Source organism: Indicator indicator, chromosome 24, assembly GCF_027791375.1.
Source record: "Indicator indicator isolate 239-I01 chromosome 24, UM_Iind_1.1, whole genome shotgun sequence".
Classification (NCBI taxonomy): Eukaryota; Metazoa; Chordata; class Aves; order Piciformes; family Indicatoridae; genus Indicator; species Indicator indicator.
In genome coordinates this window covers 8317448-8342375 of record NC_072033.1, presented here as the reverse complement: position 1 = coordinate 8342375, position 24928 = coordinate 8317448, and the positions used below count along the sequence as shown (strand labels likewise).

Below are 24928 nucleotides of genomic sequence, written 5' to 3'. Positions count from 1 at the left end.
AGGCAGCCCCAGGGAGTCAGATGTGGGGAGACAGGGGACCAAATGCAGATATGAAGAGGCTCCTCTGGTTGAATCATTGTCATCTTACCAACCCATATACAGTTTGCTGGGTCATTTTGTGCCAAATTGCCAGCTACACCTTACAAAGAGAAAAATCTGACAAAACGGATGTATTTTGCTCATCAGTGCTTCAGAAACTTCAAAGGAGAAATGACTCAGAGAAGAGAAAGTGCAAACAAAGAAACAAAGGCAACTGAGCACCTGAAGATCACCTAAGTGTTCCTGATGATACCCTAAAAAGTGCCACTCATTGCTGAGTGAGTGAGTGGGACACAACTTAGGGAAAATCATTTCTCTAGCTAGATGTCAGAGTGAAAAAGGAAGTGAGTGAGGCTCTGAGGATTTGCAGTTGAGGAGTCAGGGCACAAGAACAAATCTGTAGACTTGCTTTGAGGCTACTCACTTCACTGCCCTTCCATGCTAAAAAGTGGAAGTTCTTAAATAGTTAGCCTGCTTTGGCTAAACCTTTGGGTAACTGTATTTATTATTGGTTGTCATTAGCATGTAAATAACTCAATACACCCATTTCCATTTTAGAGGAAGCATGAAACAGGAGAAAACCTGCCACATGATTTCAGGAAAAAAAAACGCTGCTGTCTCTGGTGTTTTACATGCAGTGCTGGTGGCTGTTCTATTTCTCAGGGATCACTGCTGAAGTATTTCAGTCTGTGCTGGGATTAGGCTGCTCTCTGCGATGAATGACTTGCCTTGGATGAAGGAGGAGGGTAGGAGGCACAGGATGCTCTGCACATGTCCCTCCAGCTCTGGGTGTTTCCTTGTGGAAAGACACCAGATGCCAGTGCCAGATCCGAGATGAGAGCTGTACTACTGAATCTGAGCACTTTCTGAGCTCTAGTGTGGTGTGGAGAATGTGCTCACAGCAGGAGGAAAGTACAGCAACAGGCCAAGCTTAATATTGATTTTAGCATTGCTGGACAGATTAGGCCAAAACAAAACAATCCGTTAACCCCAAAAGGTGGGGGAGTCAGCAAATCTGCTGGAATTCTCTGTTCAGGACACCCAACTCCTCAGCTGCCTAATCAATATTTATCTGCAAAGGGAACGCTGCATGTCACCCTGTTAGCTCCCTGCAGGGCGGCAGGGCTGGAGTGAGCTCCTCTTCCCACAGCTCTCAGCTCTGTCAATAGCAAGGGGGATTGATGGAGTGGGTAAGAACAGTGACATGGTGGATCATGATGGTGCCAGGCTGAAAGGGAGTCTTTCCCCAGAAGTAAAGGATATCTGTCACCCTTTGGAGGGAGATGAAAAATGGTTTAGAAACTCCAGGTCTATGAGTCTTGTGCTGTAGAAGCCAGGCCATTAGACTGTCTGAGACTCAAGCCCTGAGTATTCAAGGGGAGGAAAATATCTCTGTGATAAAAAGCTGTATAAAGCATAGAGATTATATATTATAATTATATGCTAATAACTAGTATTCACTACTAGAGTTATTGCAATATACATACAGCAATAGACCTGTTTTCTGGTAGCTGGGCTTCTAACAGCATGTTAAGTTTGTGCTACAAAGCAATTGAAAGCCAAATTAGATTAGTATGGAGCAGTAATAGAATTAATAAAAGGTTAAAAGATGAAAATAATGCAAGTCACATTATTAAAAAGCCCTAAAGAGCACAGCAAGAGTGAAGATCAATATCAGATTAAGAATTTGGAAGAGGGAGTGGAAATAGAGTTGAGAAATGGAAGAAAAAGTAGTTGGAGCAAAGTAGGTACAAAAAAGGGATAAGTTTTTAAAGGTATTTAGGAAAGTTGGAGTGCAGGTAGAGTCTTAACAGCATTTCTACAGGTGCTTAAGTAGGTTAGAAAGGAATCAAGCGTTTAACCTGCCGAGGTCCTTTTGAAAATCCTACTAGAATTTCATCTCAAGATGTGTACTATCTTAAAAAATCTGGCCCTGATCATTCGCAGAAGAATAAGTTTCCTTTCAGTCAGTCTGAAGCCTCAACAAAGTTATCAAATTAAAATAAAAAGAACAAGGAAAGCAAATAAAACTTGATGAAGCAGCTCTCTTGTAAACACTTAAAGGCACAAAGACAGCCAGAGTTGGTGACTTAGTTTTCTGAACTTTTGGGAGTTTGCCCAGACAGAGTTCAGGTCAAAATCTTCTGTGGAAATAAGGGCAAGGAAGGAAAAAAATATACTGGCATCTCATTTGCCCCTGTTTTCCTATACATGTTACTGATCAGAGCAGAAGCTGACTAAATACAAAACTCCAGAAACAGATTAGGGGACAGAAGCAGCAAACTCTTGCACTCATAATTTACATGGAAAGCCTAATGACTCCTTGCTCCAGTATGTACCTACATCCCACCATCCTAGGATTCACGTTTTTGTTTAAACTTTTCTTCTGCCAAGGAAGGTAGGATCTCCAGGGAGAGTCAGGATGATTACTGGAGCAATGGTCCTTTATAGTGATATCCAGTAAATAAAGTGGGCCAACCTCTCCTCCCTTCCAAAACAGCACAGCCACATCCTTATCACCTCCAGGTTTGCACTGCTTCCCCATCTCTGCCTTGGCATTGTCCTTGCAGTTTCCCCAAGCCAAGGAGGCTTGGACACATCTCAGTGCTTGTCTGGGATTCAGTATCTAGCCCTCCAAACAAACACACCACAAAGTAATGCATGGACTATCCCCAGACTCCACTGGGTAAAGCAGATGTGCCTACAAAATGACTCTGTGAGCTCCTTGCAGAAGATACTTGATAGCAAAGTAAGCCTTGGCACCATGTGATGAGGCAGTTGCTACGGTAACTACTTTTTTCCTTTTAGAAAAAGCCAAGTAAACAAGCATGTAAATAGACTTAAGAGCCACGTAAATTGTTGGTGAACCTATTCTGGTTACCTTGACGATAAAGTATCACTCTTTCAGGATTTTAACTTTCTTTGGCATGTAAAGAATATAATATGCTGTGATCTCAGGCAGCTACAATTGGATTTTCTAAGTTTTAGGTCTACATCTCTCTTTTCACATTACTCTTCCTTGCAAGGGTGCGAAGGCACTCCATGTAGCTCAGGCACACAGTGCATCAAATTCAACATCACTGTCACCAGGCAGGATACTCAGGGAGGCAGTGACTTGTGTATGTATGCATTTAAAAAGAAGAGGATGAAGCAGATGTCCCCCTGTAGAGTTTAGGGGTATCTTTATTAATTAAAATAATGGTAGTTAAGTTGAAATCATCAATGTAAAGCAAATTTTGAATTTGTTGGCTTCCTACCAGGTAAAGAAACTGCTAGCTATAGTATACAAAATTGGTGTTTAAAAGGACAGTAAGCTCTCCTGGTCCCTTAACCTTGACTTTGATCAAAGACTGATGGAAAGCAGGCCTCTGCAGGATTAGCTATACCTAAAGCATTTCTACTGCCATAAAAACGGTGGCTGAAACCACCCCCACTGTCACCCCAGCAAAGGAGTTTGCCACAAACTGTACCAGATTCAGCTGTGTTTCAGCACTCTGCCCTATGTCAGCAGCAGAGTGGTTCACACCCACGTGCAGGCATTGCACCAAGCACCAAGGCTTGTTCTTTTTGCTTGTCAGGCACAGAAGAGGATTCCCAGAACAAGCTAATCACTGGAAACACCCCCTCAGGGTGATCCTGCCTTGGGTGTGGGAGAAGTGCTGACTCCACATGTGGCACAAGCACTGACTGCTTGCCCAGACGAGGCTGGCGGTGTGATGCCAGCTCAGCTTCTCTGAGGTTTGGTCCTTTCTTCCTCGAGTGCAGCACACACTATTCAAACCCTTCCAGTGAAAGACCATGCTGACCCACCTGCCTGCTGCCCCTCTTGGTGCATCATCTAGCACAGAGTACTGGAGAATGCAGCATGGCTTTTTACCTGGAGCCTTTTCACTTTGCCTGATGTGACTGCAGCAGTTGCTGCTGCAGGAATAGGGCCCTCTGTGCCGAAGCAGGAGCAGGATCTGTAGCTGCCACAAATGACATCAGGCAGCATAACTATTTCAGCCCTGCCAGTCCCCAGCAGGGGTCACAGCTGACAGCAGACTTAATAAAATTGGCTGGGGTTGGGTGACTAAAATGAAACATCTCAGCTGAAAAAAAGAAAGGCGAGATTGAGGCTCATTCAAGAGCTTTCTCCTCACATAGTTAAGGGAGAGCTTCACTACAATTGACAGCTAATTCAGTACACATCTCATAATATATTATCTCCCCAGCTATATGACAAGTCTAGTGAGCAAGATGCAAATGAACACTTAGGTAGGTAAGTTCTTAATGTCACTTTAAGACTCAGCGCAGCATCACTGTCTTCTCCATCTACTGGATGAGTTACATAGTGATGGAGCAGTTGTGGGAAGGTAACAGCAGGATGGCAGAGGAAATGGAAGGTAAAAGAGGTTAATTTATGGAAATTATCTAGGTCACCCAGTAAGTAGGACACGTCATGCACAGCTTTAAAAGTACAATAGTAATTTATTTAGAATTCGATTTTTTCAATAGATAGTCAATGAGGGTTATCAGGAGTCATGTAATTCTTTTGATCTCCTCATCACAAAATGCCACCATCCCAAACCGATGGAGGAACTCCCAGAGTTGTGCATCTGTAATGATGCCCCTAGACCAGAGGTAAAGATTTGTCTGAAACGAAATGAAAAAGCAGATTATTATTTCAATTTTTGGGGGGCTACAAAGCTCTTGTGCTTTCATTTCCTGTATTTTGCTGCAGCTGAGACACAAAATCCAGACACTGACTTCGCAGTCTTCCACTGAGAGGAGCAACAAAGGTAAAGAAAATGTGAGTGGCACAGACAGCACAAAGAGGGAAGCTCAGGTGGAAGTGCTGAGGGGATACACTGAGTACTGTAGGAATCAAGAGTGGTCCCAGATCTGGGCAGAATTCCTGTGAGCACCTGGCTGAGTAACTGCTTAATAAAATCTCTATCAGGTCCATGCCCCACTTGCCCTGCTGTATCTGTGGCCTGTGTAGATACCTGTTCTCCCTGAATTGCTCTGTGAGAAAGCCATACAACTCTCAACAATGATTCAACCTAAACAATATCTTTTGTTTTTTATTTTTTAAGCAATTAATTAAATCAATCATAAAGGCTGCACTTTGCTTCACTAAAAAAGTAGACATTTTTCATTTTAGTTTAATGCCTTTTGTTTTTTTTAATGCTTCAACCCTTCTGAGTGTCCTTACAGCTATGACTGGCAGTGGTACTTTAAAATAAAAATCTTCCAGCTGTATACTCTAGCTTCATCTCACTCTTCAAAGGAGCTGCTACTCTATCAGAACATCATAATTCCAAATTTTCCTGACTTAATTGGTTTGTTCTGTGATGGTGTCTGAGAAAATAAATTACAGTTTCTTTTCTTTTTCCAATGCACTGACCACAAATTTGTAATGAGAATAGCTTCTGTAAAGATAACAGGATGGATCGGGATATCTTTAATCAGTTTTTAATTACTGAACCCAGTGACTCAAAACCATCAGTACCTGACTTAGCACCTGCTTGGAAAGTCACCTGCCCTGCTCTCCAGGCTCATGTCTGCAGGGTAACAATGTGACCAAAGCAGCCAGCGTGGGGAAGATTTCAAGGAGTTTTATTTCAAATACTGGACTTTAAATACTGCTTGCAAAATCCAACAGGAAGCCAGCCCATGATATCAGTGGTTCTGGCCAGGCTTCCACACTGAAGCATGTGGCTCTGCAGGCTCACTGACACAGCAGCATTGGCTGCTCACTGCTCAGAAGATATTTGACAATTTTTTATCAATTTTTGAGTCATAAGATTCTGTACCAATCTCAGCTGCATTATGAAATAGATAATTTTTGGGGGGCCCACTATGATTGCAGGTTAATATTAAAAAAAAAACAAACAACAAACAAACACAAAACTACAGGCAATAGAAAGAACTAAGTTATTTTTTTTCAATGGTCTGTTTTTAAGTTTATAATTTCTAAAAATAAAACAGATTCATGATTCTCTGGCTTCTATTTTTAACAAGCTCTTTCTCTCAGCCTGCTGCCTGTGACACTTGTTGCAAAACCTGATGCTAGGCTTAAGGCTGCTAATGCCGATGAGGGCACTCGTCCTCCTTAGCTGGTTGTGTCTTGTGAACCACCAGTAAGAAAATCAACAAAGGCACTGAGCATCCACCTCCAATAAATCCTCTTCTTCTGTCCAGCAAAACATGTCTAAGAGCACATATACATAACTGTGTATTTCTGAGCAACTTTTTGGCTTCTCATGTTAATGTAATTTCATCAGAATATAAAACCCAACTCCGTTCTGGCTTGCATGACACATATAAATTGTGCATAGAGCTTGGAAACAATTAATTTAAAGTAATAATTTGTATAAACATCCTAACAAAATTTTAAAGGGTATTAAACACCCTGTTTTATAAACATAACACTTAATTTGAAAAAAAAAAATAAAACAACAACAAAACATTTAGAAGGTAACGCATTTAGGATAAGTGCACAACACATGAAAATAATAAATGAAATTTTCCCAGTTTAGAAAATGAATGTAATTAATTAACATTTAAATTACATTTTTAATTGCAATCATGCCCTCCCAGGGGACTCATAAGGGACCATAATTGCAATTAAAAGCATGTGGATTAGATAATAAAACAATGCACACTGTCTGAAATGTGCGATTTAAAATGGAAAGCAGACATTGTTATCGGCACATCTAACTTAATTGTAGCCATAAAGCAAATGTGCTGTACAAAATAAAATTCACATACGGGAACATTTAATTCTTGAATCTCTTAAAGGGGACACGCTTGAGAGCACATTTTATGACAGGTTCTGTCTGAAATGGCCCTTTAAGGCTTTAGTATTCAGGGATAGTGCTTTAATGTTTTTGCATTAATAAAAGCATAGCTGAATGTTCCCATTAAAATACACAGATACATTTAAGTAAGAGATGAAACTGAGTGTCTAAAATTCAAGTTGCAGAAGGCATAATTTTATCAGGAACACATTTTTCTTTGTTCTGTGTTGTTTTAAAATTGCATTTGCCAGTTGGACAGGCACTACATTTCCAGTGGATGTAAAGAAGAGAAGAAGGTATCTGATAAATAGATATTTACTGTACAGACTTAGATCTGCTCTACCTTAATTGTGGGTCACTTCTCAGGACAGCAGACCCTCAACAGAACATCAATGGCCTGTTTTTCCTTGGTGCTGTACCACTGCTTTTTGACAAATACTGAAGATTTTAGCCGTTAGTGCCACTATTCTTCATTTTTTCACAAACTTCCACTTTATCTATACAGAAGGAGAAGAAATAAGAGGTTCCCAAACCCAAGAAAGATCTCTCCTCCTGGGGGAACTGGCCAAAAGTTTGAGCCATGCTCTAAGAATGTCACACAGTAAGTTAAGGCACAGAATCTTTAGAGGGTTGTGTTTGTTCAGAGACCATGCATTATTAGTTACTATTTTGCACAGCAGACCCTCAGAGAGTGTAAATCAGCACCACATATATCTCCTGAAGGTCTTCCACAGAGTTTGTGTCAGGAACCTAATTCAAGAATGAAAGATTTTCAGAAATCGCTGTTGATTAATCTCATTGATAAGTGAATTACTAGTTGGTGCCCAGATACTAATTGTGATGAGTGTCATATAAAGTGGGGACAGCACACAGACTGAAAATCAAGAAAAGTTTAGGAGCTGATGGAGAAAGGGTTCCAGAACATGATAGAAATTTTCTGCATGGATGCTTTTTGCCATTTACTTTCAATCTTAAAGGGCAATTTCTCCTTTCACCTAACCCAGATACAAAATATGACTCTATCTGTAAGCTCTTACAGCAAATTTTGATAAATTCAGTGCTTGGGTAGATGAGGTTTGGATTTAACTCTGATGTGGAAGACCATATTCTTTAGAAAGAACTAGCTGAGAAGAAAGAAATTCTGAATCTTCCAGTTCATTAAACGGTGCTGGTCTAATTTCGCATTGACAAAAAATGTGCTGGGAAAATAATGATATAATTGTTGATAATGTTCACTGTGAGACACACTAGGTTATCTGCTCTAGTTTCATCCTATTTAAGATCTTGACCCAGGAAGGAATAGAGTTTAATTGGTAACATGTACATGTAATTCTTGCTGCCTAGGGAAAAATTCACCCAGGAAGGAAATTATTTGTTATATGAATATACCTCTAGTCCTACTACTAGTACCTCTGCTACCTATTAAAACACAGTGTTAGAAAAAAAAATGCATGTGCAGGGTCCCTACATTAAAAAGGTATTTTTCCTTTAAAAGTAATTGTGAAACCTTGAACTTCTTCCATGTAATTTTTCTCACTAGTTCTGCTCCAGTGCTTGGACAGCACTATATATACAGCACAAAAAGCTGTGATTGGTTTGAAGGCAATAGTAGTGCAATATTTCTTAAGAGTTACTAAAGTTACCCTGAGTGTGAAATAATGCTGAAAGCTGAGTATCACACTTGAGGTTAACTTTTGAACTTGAGGGTAATATTTTACTCTGCAATTGCTCAAAGAAACAGATATAATTTGCTTTGTAACACTTAACCCTCTTTCCCCACCAAACAGGAATGTTAATGCTACATGGAGAGCTATTGGAGATGGTGTGCATATGGTACATCATTTGTAATTTGGTGTTTGGTGCAGTAAAGAATTCATTGTGAGGATTTTAACTATTTTTAAAGGCATTGGGCAGTAAAGGAGTATGGTGAGCAGGCACATGACAGCCATTTAGCATTGCATCAAATACAGAAAGCAAGTACTTTTTGGTATATGTTTCTTTTAAATCCACATAGCATTTGCCCCCCACACTAACTACCCATTAAAATGTAGCATTTCTTTCCCTTACAGAGGCCTCTGCCATGCAGAGCTTACCTGTATACCATGTAGGTAGTGGTGCTGTACTGCATGTGTGATAAGGCTGTATGTGATAAGCAAAGGGCAGATGATCTGTATGCATATCTGCTTAGCTTAATGACAGCATAATGTGGTCTCATGTTCACTATCTGCAGGGCTAGAGCCTTCCTCAGGCCAGTATCTAGGTTTCAGATGCTGATCCCTTCTTAGCCAGGGAGCTTTAAACTTTGCTGAGCTCATCAGTCGTCCAGTTGGACAAAGCACAATCCAAGCTGCCTGAGGCAAACAGTTAATCACATTAGCAGACCACTAACATGAAAATTGGGAAATGACAAAAAGTAAAGCAACATTGAGATTTGCTGTGTGGAAACACATTCAGATTAAATTTAATTTGGATAGGCAGAAAATAGGGGCACCTGTCAGTTTCTAGGTAACACAGGGATTTTTTTCTAGCATCACTTACTACCTTTGGGAAAAAAGCTCCTTTCTGAAGCCAAAAAACCTGACAAGGTGTAACTCATACAATGCATTGTGCTGCATTACGATGGCTTACATTGGTTCATGTCTTGTCATATGACAATATAACATGACACAAAACTGCATGTACATTGCATTGGAGATTTATAAAACAAAGCTTCCTTTGCTCAGAAGTAGAAGGGCTGTATTGTGAACCACTTGCCTAGGAGAAGCAGCCGTTTCTGAGCCATGCACACACTCTATAAAATATGCACATCCAGCCCTCAACATGAGCACACACTAATAGGATCGGAGAAGCAGAACTTTTCATTCTGGCAGGATTTCAGAACTGGAACTTTGTAACCTTGCGCTTTGATTCTGTTTTTTAATTAATTGCAGGAACATAGAAAACGCAAACCAGAAACACAGGGTAGAAAAGTAGAGAAAAAAAGAGGTAAAGATTAAAGACAGAAGAAAATTAATTGTTAATTATTTATTAGACGGTTCATTTGCTCACACCTACATTACTGTGTTGGTGCTTTAACCCACTGTGATTGTTCCTCAAGCTTGACCTCAGCTACATCGTTAGTTGACTTCTTTTTCTTTTGTCACTTCTCATTAATTTCATCAGCTTTTGTAAAGAAGATATAAGATAGGAACTATTTGTAGCATTATGAATAATTCTTAAGGGATGCTCCTTTCCTTACCCTGTGTTATAGTAAATAAACCCACAAACACTGCAACTGTTGTATGTAGCCCTTTGAAAGGGGATGTGACATTATTCTGAGGCCCTGTCCTCTAAGGGACATAAGGTTGTCCTTCCCAGATAGTTTACAGAACATTGAGGAATGTTGCAGCCTCACTCCTATCCTATGAAACACACTCCTTTAATAACAACTCTTCTGGAGAAATTAATCTGCTTCTGGTGAGACCTGAACCTCACACCTACTAGGAGAATAACTCTCTCAGTATAGCATGCACATGCAGAGGAAGAAGACACTAGCATTTCTTTAATATATGATAACTGTAGCATTAAAGACAACTACAGTATATCATGACACCTTCTGAAGCATGGCTTGAAAAATATAATCACTGCAGCCTATATAACTTCAGGATTTGTCTCTGCAAGTGTTTCAATAACTGGCTATTTCACTTCAAACTGGTTTTACTTTTCCCTTATTTTTTTTTGTTGGCACGGTGCTTGCAGAATATGAGGAGAGTATGAAAAGGAATTTTTCTGGTTCCTGTGCTTTGGAAATTATTTTACTTACTTTTCTCTAGCCTTCAAATAGAAAATAATTTTTTTTCTCTTTTCAGCTTAAAATCTCTTGCAGATTTACTGTGACACATTTAACATGCAATAAGTTGTCCACCATGAGACAACTTATTTTAGCTACAAAAAGGTGCAGAGCAGCTAAGATTTATATAAATGTAAAATAATTTCAGCAGGCTGACACAGTACAGGTAGGTCAAATCATGCTTAGTACGTATGTAATTTTTTTTTTAACTATTGAAATGTAATCATATTCTGGAGAGGGTGATCTCACCTAGGATCAGTTTAACTATGGCATAGTTCTATTAACCATGAAACGGGAGAAAACCTATTCCATTTCTCAACATACAGAAGAAAAATAACAAAAAGCTTTTCTTTGATCTCTTTGTGAAATAAAGTACTATTCTTGCATTTGACATATGACTGCAGTGACCCTGAGATATGCCTCCTGTACATTACCTTTACTTTGTTTCAGCAAAGCCAAAACCAGAAACAGAACTCCATCATTTACACCTAGCTTCTTTTAAACCATTTTTCACATTTAGTCTCTGATAGAAAAGGAACGTGTTTGTTTCCTACAGGTGATTTATTACATAGTTTTTAAGCAAAGCACTTTTATCTGAAAGTATAGGTTAGACAAAGGAATGATGCAATCAAAGAGACACTTGCAAAAACATTATAAATACTGTACTATATGCAGCAGAAGCCCTGTGCTGTCAAAAATGACTAGCATTGAAGTTCACTGTCTTCTGATGGAGCAAAAATTGCAGTAAAACTAGAAAATAAACACTTTTCAGACTGTTGTGGGGTTTTTTTTTGTTTGTTGTTTGGGTTTTTTTTGAGAGGGGGTTGGTTTGGTTTTTTTGTTTGGTTGTTTTGTTTGGGTTTGTTATTGTTGGTTTGGGTTTTTTGTTTGTGTTTTGTTTGCTTGGGTTTGGGTTTTGGGGCGTGGTTTTTTTGGTGGGTTTTTGCTTCTTTGTTTGGCAGTAATTACCTTATTTGAAAAACATTTGAGTCCCAAGAGGCTGTATTAGAAAAAAAGTTTTTATTGCCAAGCTGTAAGAATTTTATTTTACTTTGCCAAGTGGTTCTGTAGAATTCCTCTGTGGCAGGTAGCAGGAATGGTGGCAAGTCACCCTGCACCCTTCATTCAGAAAGATACAACATAAATACTGCTGCTCTTTACCCTTCCCTGTCACTGTCTGACCAGGTACCCACAGGTTCAATGCCCTTCTCCTCCCAAGAAGCCTGGGCAGGTATGCAAATTCCAGAGAGGAAAGAAAGACTGCCTGACATGCCCACTACATTTGGGAAGTCTACTGTATTTTGCATGCACACATTATGAGTATTAAGAAATTTATATCCTGAAACAAGGCTATAAAAACTAAACATAGAGATCTACCAAAACATAGAGCAGGTAGAAGAGCCCTAGAAGGGCTTCAAGAAGGAAGAATAAATTACCCTGTTACATAGAATTAAAGCTGGCCAGAGCAGAACAGTACAAGATTTTCAGTAACATGAAAGTTCACTTGAAATTCAGACTAAATGTGAAGTAATACATAACAATTTCTAATTATGAAAATGGGAATTAAAATACCTGATCTTTCTGCCACCTCCTCAGCCAGGACTCCCTCTTTCTCTGCTTGGAGGATGCAAAGTTCTACAACTCTACAGCAGCTCTACTGCTGCTGTAACCCATTCACTGATGTGTGCATTTGTAAGAGATTTTATCTCTGTTCATAGCTCTGTTTTTGACTCCACTTTTAGTCCAGACACAACACATCAGTGAGTCCAGATGTTCATCCACCTTCTCACTGAATTTATTGAGTTTACACTTGCCTTTTCTCCAACTTCATTATGAGTAAATATGTATTCCTGCTGAGCACTGAAGGTAGGACTGAGGGAAAGCAAAGAGGAGATGAAGTCAGTCGAGAAGAGGAAGGCTGAGCTCACTGCTTTCACTCATGGGAGTAGAGGCAGGAAGAGGGAAAGGAAGAGTGAAAACTGCTTGGACAAATGTGGAGCAGCCTTCAGAGTTCAGAGCTTCTCCAAGCTGAACAGAATTGGCAGCCATCTGCTTTTCATCAAAATATCATGATGTGATTATTGGTTTTGGTTGTAAATCAATATAGTAGAGCATAATGACAGTTCAACGGTTTTTTCTCTTAGTAAAAGGACCAGTGCTGGTCTACATACCTTGAGAAATCAGTTTAAAATGGGCAGGAACAACTTCCTACTTTACAGGGAAACATAAGCATAAGCTTTCATTCTACGTATGATGTTTAGATACTGTAGTGACAGCTGCCAGGGAGCTGATGGATAAAATTTCTGAGATAAGGCTTTGCTTCTCTTCCCAGGCAGGATGGTGAGCAGATGCTGAACAGAACAATGGAAAACAAGCCCTAGACAAGCGTCTGGACGGAAGGGGGCGAGGGTTATCCTTACAACTGCTGCCTGGAAAGGGAATAAGGAAGATGCTGAATGTTTCAGTGCTTCAGCAAAGACATAAACCAAACCCGACTGAAATTCAGAAGTGCTAAAGAAACGGCAAAACAACGTTCAATACATTATGACCTTTCCTGCTATTTTCAAAATTGCAATCTCAGGGAACAAAATAAAAAAGGAATCCCACCCTCACCACATGGCTGAAAATGTTATTAAAAGCAATGAATTATTTTTTACTGTTATGTTTATTTTTTTTTTTAATTTAAGTGCCATTTGGAGCAGAGACAGCATAGAGGAACTGTCCCTTAAACTGAAGATAAGTTAGACGTTTGAAAAGAACCAATTTATCTCATTCATTCTGTGATATACTCACTTATGTTTATTTATATGCACACTTCTTTGAATTGCATTTTTATTTTTTACTGTGTGCAGTAGCTGTTAATGATCATATACAGTGATGAGAATTAAAATAGAATCCTGCATTTCACTTGCAGACCAGAGTAGCATACACACAGGATGAAGTATATATAAATACAAAGACCTTGCATAATCATTTACTCTATATCTTCTCTTACTGGAATATAAAAGCAAGCCCTAACCTATGACAAAACTTAATACATATAAGATATGAAATAACTAAAATGCACAATGCTAGACCTCAATTTGAACTATTCAGACTTCATCAAAACATACTGGAAAATGTGTGATAGGACAGGGAAAATCTTTGCATATAAATTATAGCCATGAAAGGATTTGCTGCTGCAAACAAGTTTAAAGATGAAACTTCCCAAAAACTTATATCAAGCATAAGATATTGTAAATAATAATTTACATTTAAATAGAACCTTCAATTCTGGGGGATCTTGGAGCATTTTGCTAACCACTAGTGAAATGCTGTGATGGGCAGATGGGGCAAACAATGTCTGTAGTGTTATTTTGCTTATAAATCACAGTAAAGTAGCTCTGTGGGGAAAGAAGCTTCTGACCTCTATGTGTATTACATTTATATTAGCTGGTATGGACACAAGTAGTTGAGGCTAAGAGAGGATAGGCATGGATAAAAAGTAGCTGGAGCATATAAATAAATGATACATAAAGCAGTAGCCAATGGCAGTATCAGCCTAAGACGAGGTTCCCAAATTAGGGATGCTTATGTGTACTTGCATATGTGCATATGATCCACACACAGTTTTCTGAACAGATTCCAATTATTTGGACTTCAGTGATGATTTAAAATAAACCAGCAAATGTAAATCAGTCCTTAAACAAAAGCCCAATAAGCCCCAAATCTGTTATTCACCATGTGATAATACCAAGAATCATGCTGCAGAGCCAGAAAAGAGCAAGAAAATTTTGGCTGAGGACACCAGTAGAAAACCCCACTTTCCTCATTCAGAGTGTGGGAAGGTGTGTTCTTGGATATCTGCAGGAGAGGAAAGGGGAACTCAAAGAATTCAAAGGCTTCAAATCTGAAAAAGTACCATAAAAATGCTGAAAATGTAATTGTCAATAATACTAGTACACTTAATACCCTTCATCTGACAAGTTGGACCCTCCCTCCCAAGAGCCTTTTAATTTCAATAGCAGAGAAATATCACAAAGAGAGAAGCTGGACATAGATTATATCTGTCCCAGAATTAGCAACAGGAGCCTCTACCCAGTCTCGGACACACAGAGTAGCATTTCCATGGGTTTCCCCACTAAAGTCCCAATTTACCCCTAATCCTGACCAACACATACAGCATCACACTGGTGAAATGGATTCCAAGCAGTATGGCAGCAGCAACCCAGAGTTGATCCATCCTGGTCCAGTGACTTTGATTAAAAGGAGGCTTCAGTGTCAAACAGGATGCAAATAAACAAGGAAAATACGAAAAGCTTTTACAGCCTGAGACACGGGTTTGTCAGTGTCAGATAAGGCCACTGAGAAGTTCAGCAGAAGAACATGGCTATGGTGGGGTTGAACACAGCAGCTGGCAAGGTCTGGTCTGGACCTTAGTGCCAAGGTGCTGAAGCTGTGTGTGGGTGTGTTTGTGTGACAGAGCCTGTGTGCAAGCAGGATGTCAGCTTTATAAACTCTCCTCCAACTTCACAGCCACCTTCTAAAGCTTCATAAGACTGCTGGAAGGAGTCACTAAATAAATTATAAAGCCCAGTCAATACAGGAGGATATTACACATTATTTTCCAAGTATCAAAATGATTAATTTAGGTGTATTTTGCAATGTGTAAAGATGAAGAATAAAGAAACAATGTGCTGCAAGAAAATAGAAAAGGAGCATGGATTCTGTTCTCATGAGTCTGACAGTGTGATTTGTCTTCTGTCACACCAGTGCCCCATTCTGTACTGAAGCTCATGAAGCACACAGGAGCTCCCAGATATAGCCAGTTTACTTGGATGCCCTCAATGTGTTTATGTACAATTCAGGAATAACTCAGACTTGCAATTAAAAGGAATTGTACAGTAAAAATGGGCACTGAAATGATATATAGAAAGAAATCAGCTATTTTATGATGGAATGCTAGCACTTTGCTGGTAAAAAAAGATTAGAATTAGGAAATGATAGCCGTAATCTGTCGTTTATGTTTGTATTTTAGAAATATCTAACCTTGAGGGTTTAGCATGCAGGTTGAAACAAATTACTCTGATCACCAATATCAAGGTGTCAAGCTGAGATATTATGTGTCAATCAATCTGTGACAGATAAAATGAACATGATGCATTTCATAGTTACATGGAGCAGGAACATGGATTATATATTTAGTGTCTTTTTTTTCCCCAATATACCTATCAGCATTTCTAAGTTGTTTTAGCAAGGAACTTGAAATACAATCATTTTAAGACAAATGGCAGAGGCTCTGAACAAGATGGAAGTCTCTCTAACTTAAGATTCTCCTCAAAATTCTTGAGTCAAGCCAGTACCAAAGAAACTTATGGAACTGTGAATTGCATCTCCACCAAGACTTCCCTAGCACCCAGACAAACCAGTTGACTTGACCTTTACATCTGCCCTACAGAGTTTAAGTGCAAAGAGAGAATGAGAGCACAAGTGAGAGAGAAATTCCATCTCAGATACTCTCTCTTAGACAGAGGGAGTGCCCTGGAAAGAGACTTTCCCAGACAACCAGGATACAAACCAGCTTCATGCTGAACTCTGATGCCCATATGCATTAGCAGTGCCATGAGCAAGCGTGTCTACCTCTTGGGGAACACAGTGAGGCCCTTGTATGAACACTGTGTGGGCATAGAAAGAACATACTGGCTAAAGCTTCAGCTGCTGGTAGCTCTGGGCGTGCACAGCAGCACGACTTCTCCTCTTCTCCCTCTCCCTCCACCTCAGACTCCAAAAATCCCTGTCAGCTGCACATTTGACATCTAAGAGCTTTCTTGGATCTCACTCACTGGATCAGATCCTCAGCTGGTTTCCCTGCTCCTTGAACTCTCGCCAAAGGTTTAACCTAAATGCGAGTCCAAGTGAGCCGGCTAGCTTAGAAAGAAAGAATCAAGATATATTATTGCTGCTCCCAGAAATATAAAACAATATTTACAGAATTGTACAAACATCCTATTCTCATTAACTCCTCTGCAGCTTTTCTGAAGACCCATTCCAAATATAACTGTGCAGTATATACTACGGAAGAAAAAATGTAAATACATGCAAAAACTTTTACTTAATCTCTGGAGAAAAAAATGTACATATTGATGGATTCTTCTCTTTCCCCTCTACTGTTTAAATCATTTTCTCTAGTTGACAGAAATTAAATAAAGACCAAAAGCCAGAAGACTATCACATATTATGGTATAATTCCTCCTAATTTTAAAAAATCAGCCTTGGAAAACTGCATTCATCTCCAAATCAAAACGGAACATGTATAGCAGATTCTGCAGCACATTTCAGAGAACAAATTACATCTTGGTCTTGTTTAACTCCCCATTAGCCTAATGAAGCCTTTACTGTGCACATTGGTGTACATTTTGTGATCCCTAACTGTTCTTTATGCATTCAAAGTAAAACTAGTGGTAGGACTAGCTGAGTAAAGACTGCAATATTTAGTCTCAAAAATAGCTGTGCTGAAGTATTGAACCACTTGGCCAGAAGGCAAAATTTTATCTCTGTGAACAGCAATTCTATTTTCAAAGCAAATCCACACTGGCAATAATTTAATTTTTTTCTTTTTTGAACTGAAAGTTTTGGATACAAACTTTACTCCAAATATCCTAAAACATGAAGCTGATATCTGCTACCACCTGTAGTTTCCCCTGAGATATCTGTGTCTATGGTATGTCATCCATTTTTCTTATCTGCCAGTGGACCCACAGGAAATGTTTCCAGGTAAGCTTTCAAGCACAGACAAACCTGAGTGTTACAGAAGTAGTACAGGTGTAGTCTGCTGAGAATGACAGGGACAGTCTCTGCCATCCCACAGAAAGAAGTGTCAGCAGAACCATATACATGACTTTGAGGCCTGATTTTGTATTCTGCTTTTTTCATGTAGCTGCTGAAAACAGGGATATCTGTTTTGCACCAGGGATATGACACTTAAAGCATTTTTGACCCAGTCTCCTTCACATAGGGAAGCACATACAGCTACAGCCCAACATTTCAAAAATAAAATGCCAGGCAAAAATTATTTGCCTTAACCTAGTAAAAATGTTTTAAAATCTGCTGTATAAACATGTTTATGTGTGTGTGTGTGTGTGCACATGTACATATGTATATCCATGTGCACACATGCTGTGCGGTTGCAATGCCAGAAAAGAATGATGCTGAGTTTGGTGATGATAAGAATGATACAACGGCATTTAACACATTGGTGTGAGTGTACAAACAAACTTACATGGGAACACATGTAACAACTTTCTCATCCAACTGAACAGCATTATCACTTACACATGTTAAGTCATTAGGTCTCTATTTGATTGTTCTGATCTCACTGATTTCAGGGAAGTTCTCCATAGAGACAAACGTTGTCAGAAATTAATACATGCCTATGTAAATACATGCAACTGCTATAATTTAATTAAACTCTTAACCATAAGGCAGAATGGCCATTTTCATAACCATGGCAAGTATAGTCTTTGTATAGTAGTTGCAGGAAGAAACATAACCTAAGAGCAGGACATCCAATGCAAGACAGGATGCATTCAAGGTGTTACAAGATGGTTTCTACCTTAAAGAGCTGAAAATCTGAACAGGCTGTATTAAAGAGTATAAAAATGAAAACATAAAGAAATCAGATGACTTTTCAAAGGTCACTCCCAGATGCTATGGCACAGCTGGGAACTGAACAGTCTTTCCTATACAAACCTCAGTCATAACATGGATTCTGCTTTTATCTAGCACAGTTTGATTCTCCTTGTTTTTTACATGGACGTGTTTGGTGGCAGAACAATGGGAGAGTGACTGGGAAAATTCCTCCACCTGTTTGTTTGGTTTTTTTTTTAATTTTTTCCTTATTGTCTTTCCCAAAGGCCTGTAGGAAAAGCCACCACTGTAAAGAGAGCCCAGAGGAGAAAGTTCATGCCTTGTGTCATCTCTCTAAAGCAAATTCACACCTCACTCACACATTTGACACTGAATCCCTCAATTATTAACACAGCCAGGTTTGTCTACTTAGTTGGGCCTCAGTTTTGTAACTCACTGAGCTTTATGCTGGGATTTCATATAGCCACAGATTCTCACAGAAGTAAAGACTGAAATGATTTATTCCAGGCTAACCAGAGTCACCCTTTAACACTCCTGACCAAGTTCTGTGCAATCCCCTTGCAATCCCCAGCTTCTCTGTGTTATAAAAGTTATCATGTAGCTGTGTGAGACAACTCCTACAGAAAGAAGCTCGCTAAGCAGTGTGTGGTATGGGCATACAAAGCTAACTTAGGAGACCACAAAAAAACAACAGAGAAAAAGAAATACAACCTTCTCTCTCAGTTTCTCATCTCAAATTCCTAAACAAAGACTGCCAAGGAGATGCTGAAATAAAGATATGCTGGCTTTCTTGAATGTGCGTATGCAAACAGGACATTGTAAATGTCTCTTCTTTTTTTTCTTTTTTTGTTTTAAAAGGGCCTTGTATCTGGTCTTAGTTCTGCCCTTTGATTTATTAGGAGCTTCAGCTGCAGACCAAATAGGTTTTCCTGTCTCTGCTAGCTCCTATTCCAGCCTTAAGTCATTGTGCTTTAAGACACGCTCCTTAAAGTACAAACTCTGTTACAGTGCCCTAAATAATATGTGATGCGAATAAGTGCTGTTAAAGGAGTTTCCTGTTTTGGTTTCCTTATTGGCACTCCAAGCTGAGCTAAAATCTCCAAAGGCCTTACTTAGTATGCAGATACTGAAACCAAACCAAAAAAAGATTCCTGCATTTGTTGTGCTGTAGCTTTAAATGCCCCTGGCAGAAACTTCATTTCTCTCCCTTTCTCTCTTTCGATCCTTCCCCCTCTCTCTCTTTTTTTGATGTTTCTTCTTTCTCTCAGCCTGTCATTGACAGTAAGTGCAATCACATTACACACAGCTTTCTTTGGAAAGCCCCCTTTTTAATGATCTGGCAGTCTGTAGACACTGACTGCTTCCAGAAAAAATTTCAATCCCTCTTCCCACAGCTTCCTCAAGCTCCAATGATAAATGACACCTGTCATTCTGTCACAGACAAATGGCACAGATGGGAGCGTCAGTGATATATGGCTCACCAGAACAGGAAATCAAGTTTGTTGGTTTTTTGGTTTTGTTTTGTTTGTTTTGTTTTTTATTTTTTAAACAGAAAAGAGCTGACCAGGACGTTGTCATGAGACTGTTCCAGGGGGCCTGGCCCAAGGAGGAAGGGAGGCAGGAGCAGAGGAACTAGTAGTTTTAAGTAGCAAGCTGCAGTTTAAAGACTAAGAACTGAGGCTGTCTGAAGGGCTTCGCAATTTAAGAATCAAAGATGTCTAAATGAAAACCCAAAGGTACAGTCACAACTCTTCCAGTCATATCTGCACTAATGTCGCACCAGTAACCTACCCCCCCCCCGCCCCCCAGCAGCACTGGCTTTAGATGGCCACTCAGGCTCCAGAGGCATGCTGGCAGTACCCTGGCACCCAGCTGCCCAAAGAAATCAGCTTGGACAACTTTGCATGACCTGTGGTTGGAGTTTGGATTAGTTGTATCCACAATCATGTTTAATTTAATTTCTCTCAGTGATGGAACTGAACCAAAATCCTGGCTTTAAGAATGCCTGAGAAACAGGGAAATTTAATTCTGAACCCATTTTATGTCAGACAGGTCTTTCTTAAGCTTCTTTAAAAATCATTCATGTTTTCACAAGGAATTTTTGTTGCAGGCAAATCACTTAGGCTGCCTCAGACATGCAGCCACTTTTTCACTGCCAAAAAGGCAGACAGTATGCTCAGAGCTCTTACCAAACCCATACAGAACTTTTTACCCTGTGATGCCCTCCTTGATAACAGAATTAAGTCCTGCCACTCTCCTCTTACAGAGCAGCTGGAGAGGAAGAGGGAGCCCAACTGTCCATTGGGTAATTACAGAACATTTAGCAGTCACAAGGAAGGCAATTCTCCCCAGCACTACACATCGAGTAAGCAAAGCAGGACTGCGCACTCAGACTGAACGTCAGTTTGTTCTAATCTCGAAGTGGGGACTTTTCTTACACATAATTTACTACTGCTACTATGAGTGTAACATTCATTCTCACTCTCCACAGCCAACCCTTGGACCCACTCCTTCTGTGTGACTACATCACAAAGTCTTTTCCAGACTTTGCTACAGAGCAAACACAATGCCATTGTCTCCTGAGACAAAGATAAAGCAAACAGACCATTCTTCTGCCCTTGTTCACAGAACTTGTCCTTATTTACAAAACCATCTCTCACGTGTAAGCACAGCTCCATGGAATCAAGGTAGTAAAATTGGACCCAAAGAAAAATGTTGGCTTGACTTTCTGCCCACACTGGAAATGCTGGGATCCATTTATAGAGCATTCCCTGCAATTCAGCTGTAGGGTTTCTGAAAAGATTAACGAATGTCATGTGACAAAATCTCCACATGCTGCAATGAAAATATATCCCTTGGGGCTGCATTTTCAAAAGGAGCTGGGTGATAATGCTGCTTTTCCTGCACATTTATTGAATTTGATGTGTACAGTTGTGTGTACAAAAAAACTAATCAGGAGTCCAAAGTGACGTGAAATACAACTAAGTATGCAGGCAAAGTTAACAAAAGAAATTTCATCACATTTTAGATGCTGATTATCAACAGCCATAGCCCAGGGAGAACTTTGGAGCAAATTCCTCAGATTTTCCAACACTATCTAGGCTACTAGAAGTGCTCTGGTATGGTTTCATGCTCTGTATTAAGTCAATGTGATGAAATGTATAAAATGGACTGAATGATTGCTAACCCTAGAACATGGACAGCTCAGGATTATACATATTCAAGGCATTAATATCAGGCCTTTCATCATCCATCAGTGGTAGCCCACATAGATCATGGAAAATTTTCATTGCATGGACAGACTCTTGTCTTTCTATAAATTAGGAATAAGACTTGTACAAAAAGCAGAAAGAGGGTAATCATCAGGCAGCTCAACCTATCAAGTCTCAGCTCAACCTATCAAGTCTACCTATGATGGCAATGGATTGAACTGCAAACCCCAACTCTTCTAAGGATATAGGAGAAGAAATGATCACACCAAAGAATAGTGACTAAAGATGTGAGGTACTGAAATTAACTGGCCAACCAGAGGAAATGAAGGGAAGAGTACAGTGGGGGTCCAAAGGGCCACTGTCAAAATTTAAATAAAGATCAAGCTCTAAGTTTGAAAGTATGTTGTCATGTGTGACAAATGGAGCAGCAACAAAAGCCCATACAATGGGTTATAGGGAGAAGAGAACAACTTGTGGTTGTGCCTGTGCAGTGCAGGTCTAAACACTTTTAGCACTAATGATGCAACCTCTCAGCAGACCAACAGTGAGTGGCAGGAGGCTAGTGCCAGCTTGTGTGTCCTTTGATCTTAACCTGAAACCAGTTAACTGCAAATCCACTTTAAACCATGATGACAAATGAACTGGAACCACAGCTATGAATGACAGTAAACTGCAGGAAATTAAAAGTGTCCGATCTGACACTCTACATGGGTCCATCTACTGTTTGTTCTTCCACACTCTGCAGTCTGCTCTTTCCAGTTCAGAAGAAGAAATATGACTTCATAGCCAAACTTGGACTTAGACTGAATTGGAGCACCTGGGGCAAAGCTTCTTTTCTTATTTTATTTCCTGAGGATACAGCTGAGTGAGACTTTCTGGCTTCCACAGTAACTTCTCAGTTTGAAACAGATGCATTTTTTCACTATGAAAGATAACTCACAAGTAGAATTTCCGCTCTTATCCTTCTCCATTAGGAGAGAAAATTAAAATATCCTTCAGGAGGGAATACATAACCATTCTGTAAATTTAACAAGAGGTTTCTGCAAGCACTGAAGAATATTCTGAACATACTACAGAACAGAACACTGTACATTAGGAAAAAAAAGAATAACTAGGATAATGCCAAGAAAAAAAAACACATTTTGTATTGTCAGTATTGTTGCATCAGGATAGAACTAGCCAAGTATAATTTAAGCACTGATAAAAACTGCGAATCTGTTGAGGCTGAATTATAAACCAAGGTAGCAAACGTTTGAAATTTGTAATGACAATTAAAAAAATATTATGTTCCCAAGAGACCAAAAACCAAACAGATGTCCTGAGCCAGTAGATAAAATCCACCAAACCAAGCAAGTGAGAGATGATCAGGTGGAGCCTTAAAATAGAATATGAAACAAAACCGAAAGACAATCCTGGTTGTGAAGGGATTTTTAAAAGCATGTGGGAAATTTAGATGCCCACTTGCTGCTGACTTCTAGTAAGAATTTTGTGCCAGATTGCTCTTTTTACCTTTGACAATCTTAAGTAATGGAGTCACTCAAGAAAAACAGGACAACAGCAAACTGAACACACTGAAGGGTTAATTTTCTTCACTGCACTAGAGATGCTGACAGACAAGCCAATGGGCCAACTGGGGAAGAACTGGGACCTGCACCAAAAATGTACTTGTCAAGTAGTTGCAGATTTTTTTTTTTTAGCTGTTCTGGGATAAAATTGACGTGTTTTGACTGATGAATCATGAGCAAAGATTGCCCAGTGTGCTCAGTTTGAAATACCAGCTTCTACCTGTGTGTGCTGGAACACTCTGTTCTCTCCTCTGAGCATTTCTTTGGCAAATCTGTTCTTGAAGTAACAGCTAAGCACAAATCCTTCAGGGTGCAATCCTGTTCCTCTCCAACCCAACAGGGATTATACCACTGAATCCAGCTGGGAGCAGTAGCAAGCTATTAATAAGGAGAATTCACATATAGCAAAATTTTGCAAAATAGTCATTTCTTCACATGTCCCTTGCAGCATGTTGGGACAAAGACATTTAGTGAAATGTGTTTGCTGTCATCCATTACACCTGCCAGTATGTGACATTAGCTATCAAAACAGATGACAAACGGCATGAACGTGGGGTGCCTGGTTGGTCCTTCTGTTGTTCTTAGACCTCTTTATCCCAACTAATTGTGCTTCTCTCCTATTCCTTCCCCTTTGATCTCAGTGCTTTCAGCTGCCCTGGAATATGATGATGATAACTCCCAAGTTTTACCAGAGTGAAGATGCTGGTGACATCTGCATGGGCTTTCAGGCTCCTCCTTATGCCAGTCAGTGTCATCCTGGGTTTATTTGCTTACAGAACCCACAAATGCCCATAACTGCTGCCATTAGGGTCTTCTATTTCTCTTACTCCTAGAAATTACAGGAGGACAGGGCAACTCAGGCAAATAGTGTTGTTTTAAATTAGAAGCAGCATCTAACCTCGTACATTAGTTGTATTCACAATCTGGTCAGTGCCTGCTGGGTCTTTTAGCATTCAGTGATGCTAGATGTACTAGCAAGATCAGTAAAAAAAATAACTTTACCTGCTTATTTCCCCTTATTCTTTAATGCCTTATCTTGAGCCCTCCTGCCTTTTGTGTCTTTTCCTTGAGGCCTCCCTGCTTAATATAGTTTTAAATTATTCTTAATTGTGAGATGAGAGTGCAGGAACATACTGTGGGGTTTGACTTTATGCTGGAAAGGCTTTTTCTGGTTCCTGCTCAGGAAAAAGCATACAGATGTGTTCTGTTCACCTAAGCAAGGATCCTAATGGGATTGTTCATGCCTCAGTGAGTTCCTCAGATGAACACTTGCTGGACCTTAGAAGACTTTTAAGCATGGTAAAGTCCAGAGTCTTCACATTCACAAATAGAAAAGGAACTAGCTATCTCCAACTGTAGATAGCTAATTACCTCAGTTCCTTGTTCAGTTGAATTAGTACATATATGTACAGACTTCACTAAACCTAATGGCTCAACAAAAGCAATTGGATGGCAAGTATCCAATCAAAAATATTTTGTTAGTATAAAAAGCATTATGTCATGTCAGCAGAGGATCCCACAGAAGTAACACGATGTGATGTGACACTACTCAAGCAATCTAATATAATATGGCACCACCAAGTAAGCAAAAAAAGGCCCAAACATTTTATTTTTAGCTGAGATCCTCATTACCGTCCAATGTCTGATCTAAATGTTTTTTGACGGACTTAAGTGGAGTGAATTTGGCTGATGTCATGGGTTTAATAACTATTTGAATTATCCCAATTTTCTAGCAGCTCACTAAAATTTTAATCTATCCTTTTCACTATCAGAACAAAAAAGTCTCTCTTCTAAAATAATGACCTAAAATGCTATCATTGTCCACTCTAAATGCTACAGCATTTGGACCAGATCTGTCTAATATTTGTCATT

At 39.5% G+C, this 24928-nt stretch overlaps 1 protein-coding gene across 1 annotated transcript in view; it reads right to left on the bottom strand.

Annotated features, from left to right (window-relative positions):
* The window catches only part of TSHZ2 (teashirt zinc finger homeobox 2), a 137476-nt gene that overhangs the window by 28761 nt on the left and 83787 nt on the right, over nt 1-24928 (bottom strand). The window lies entirely within an intron of this gene.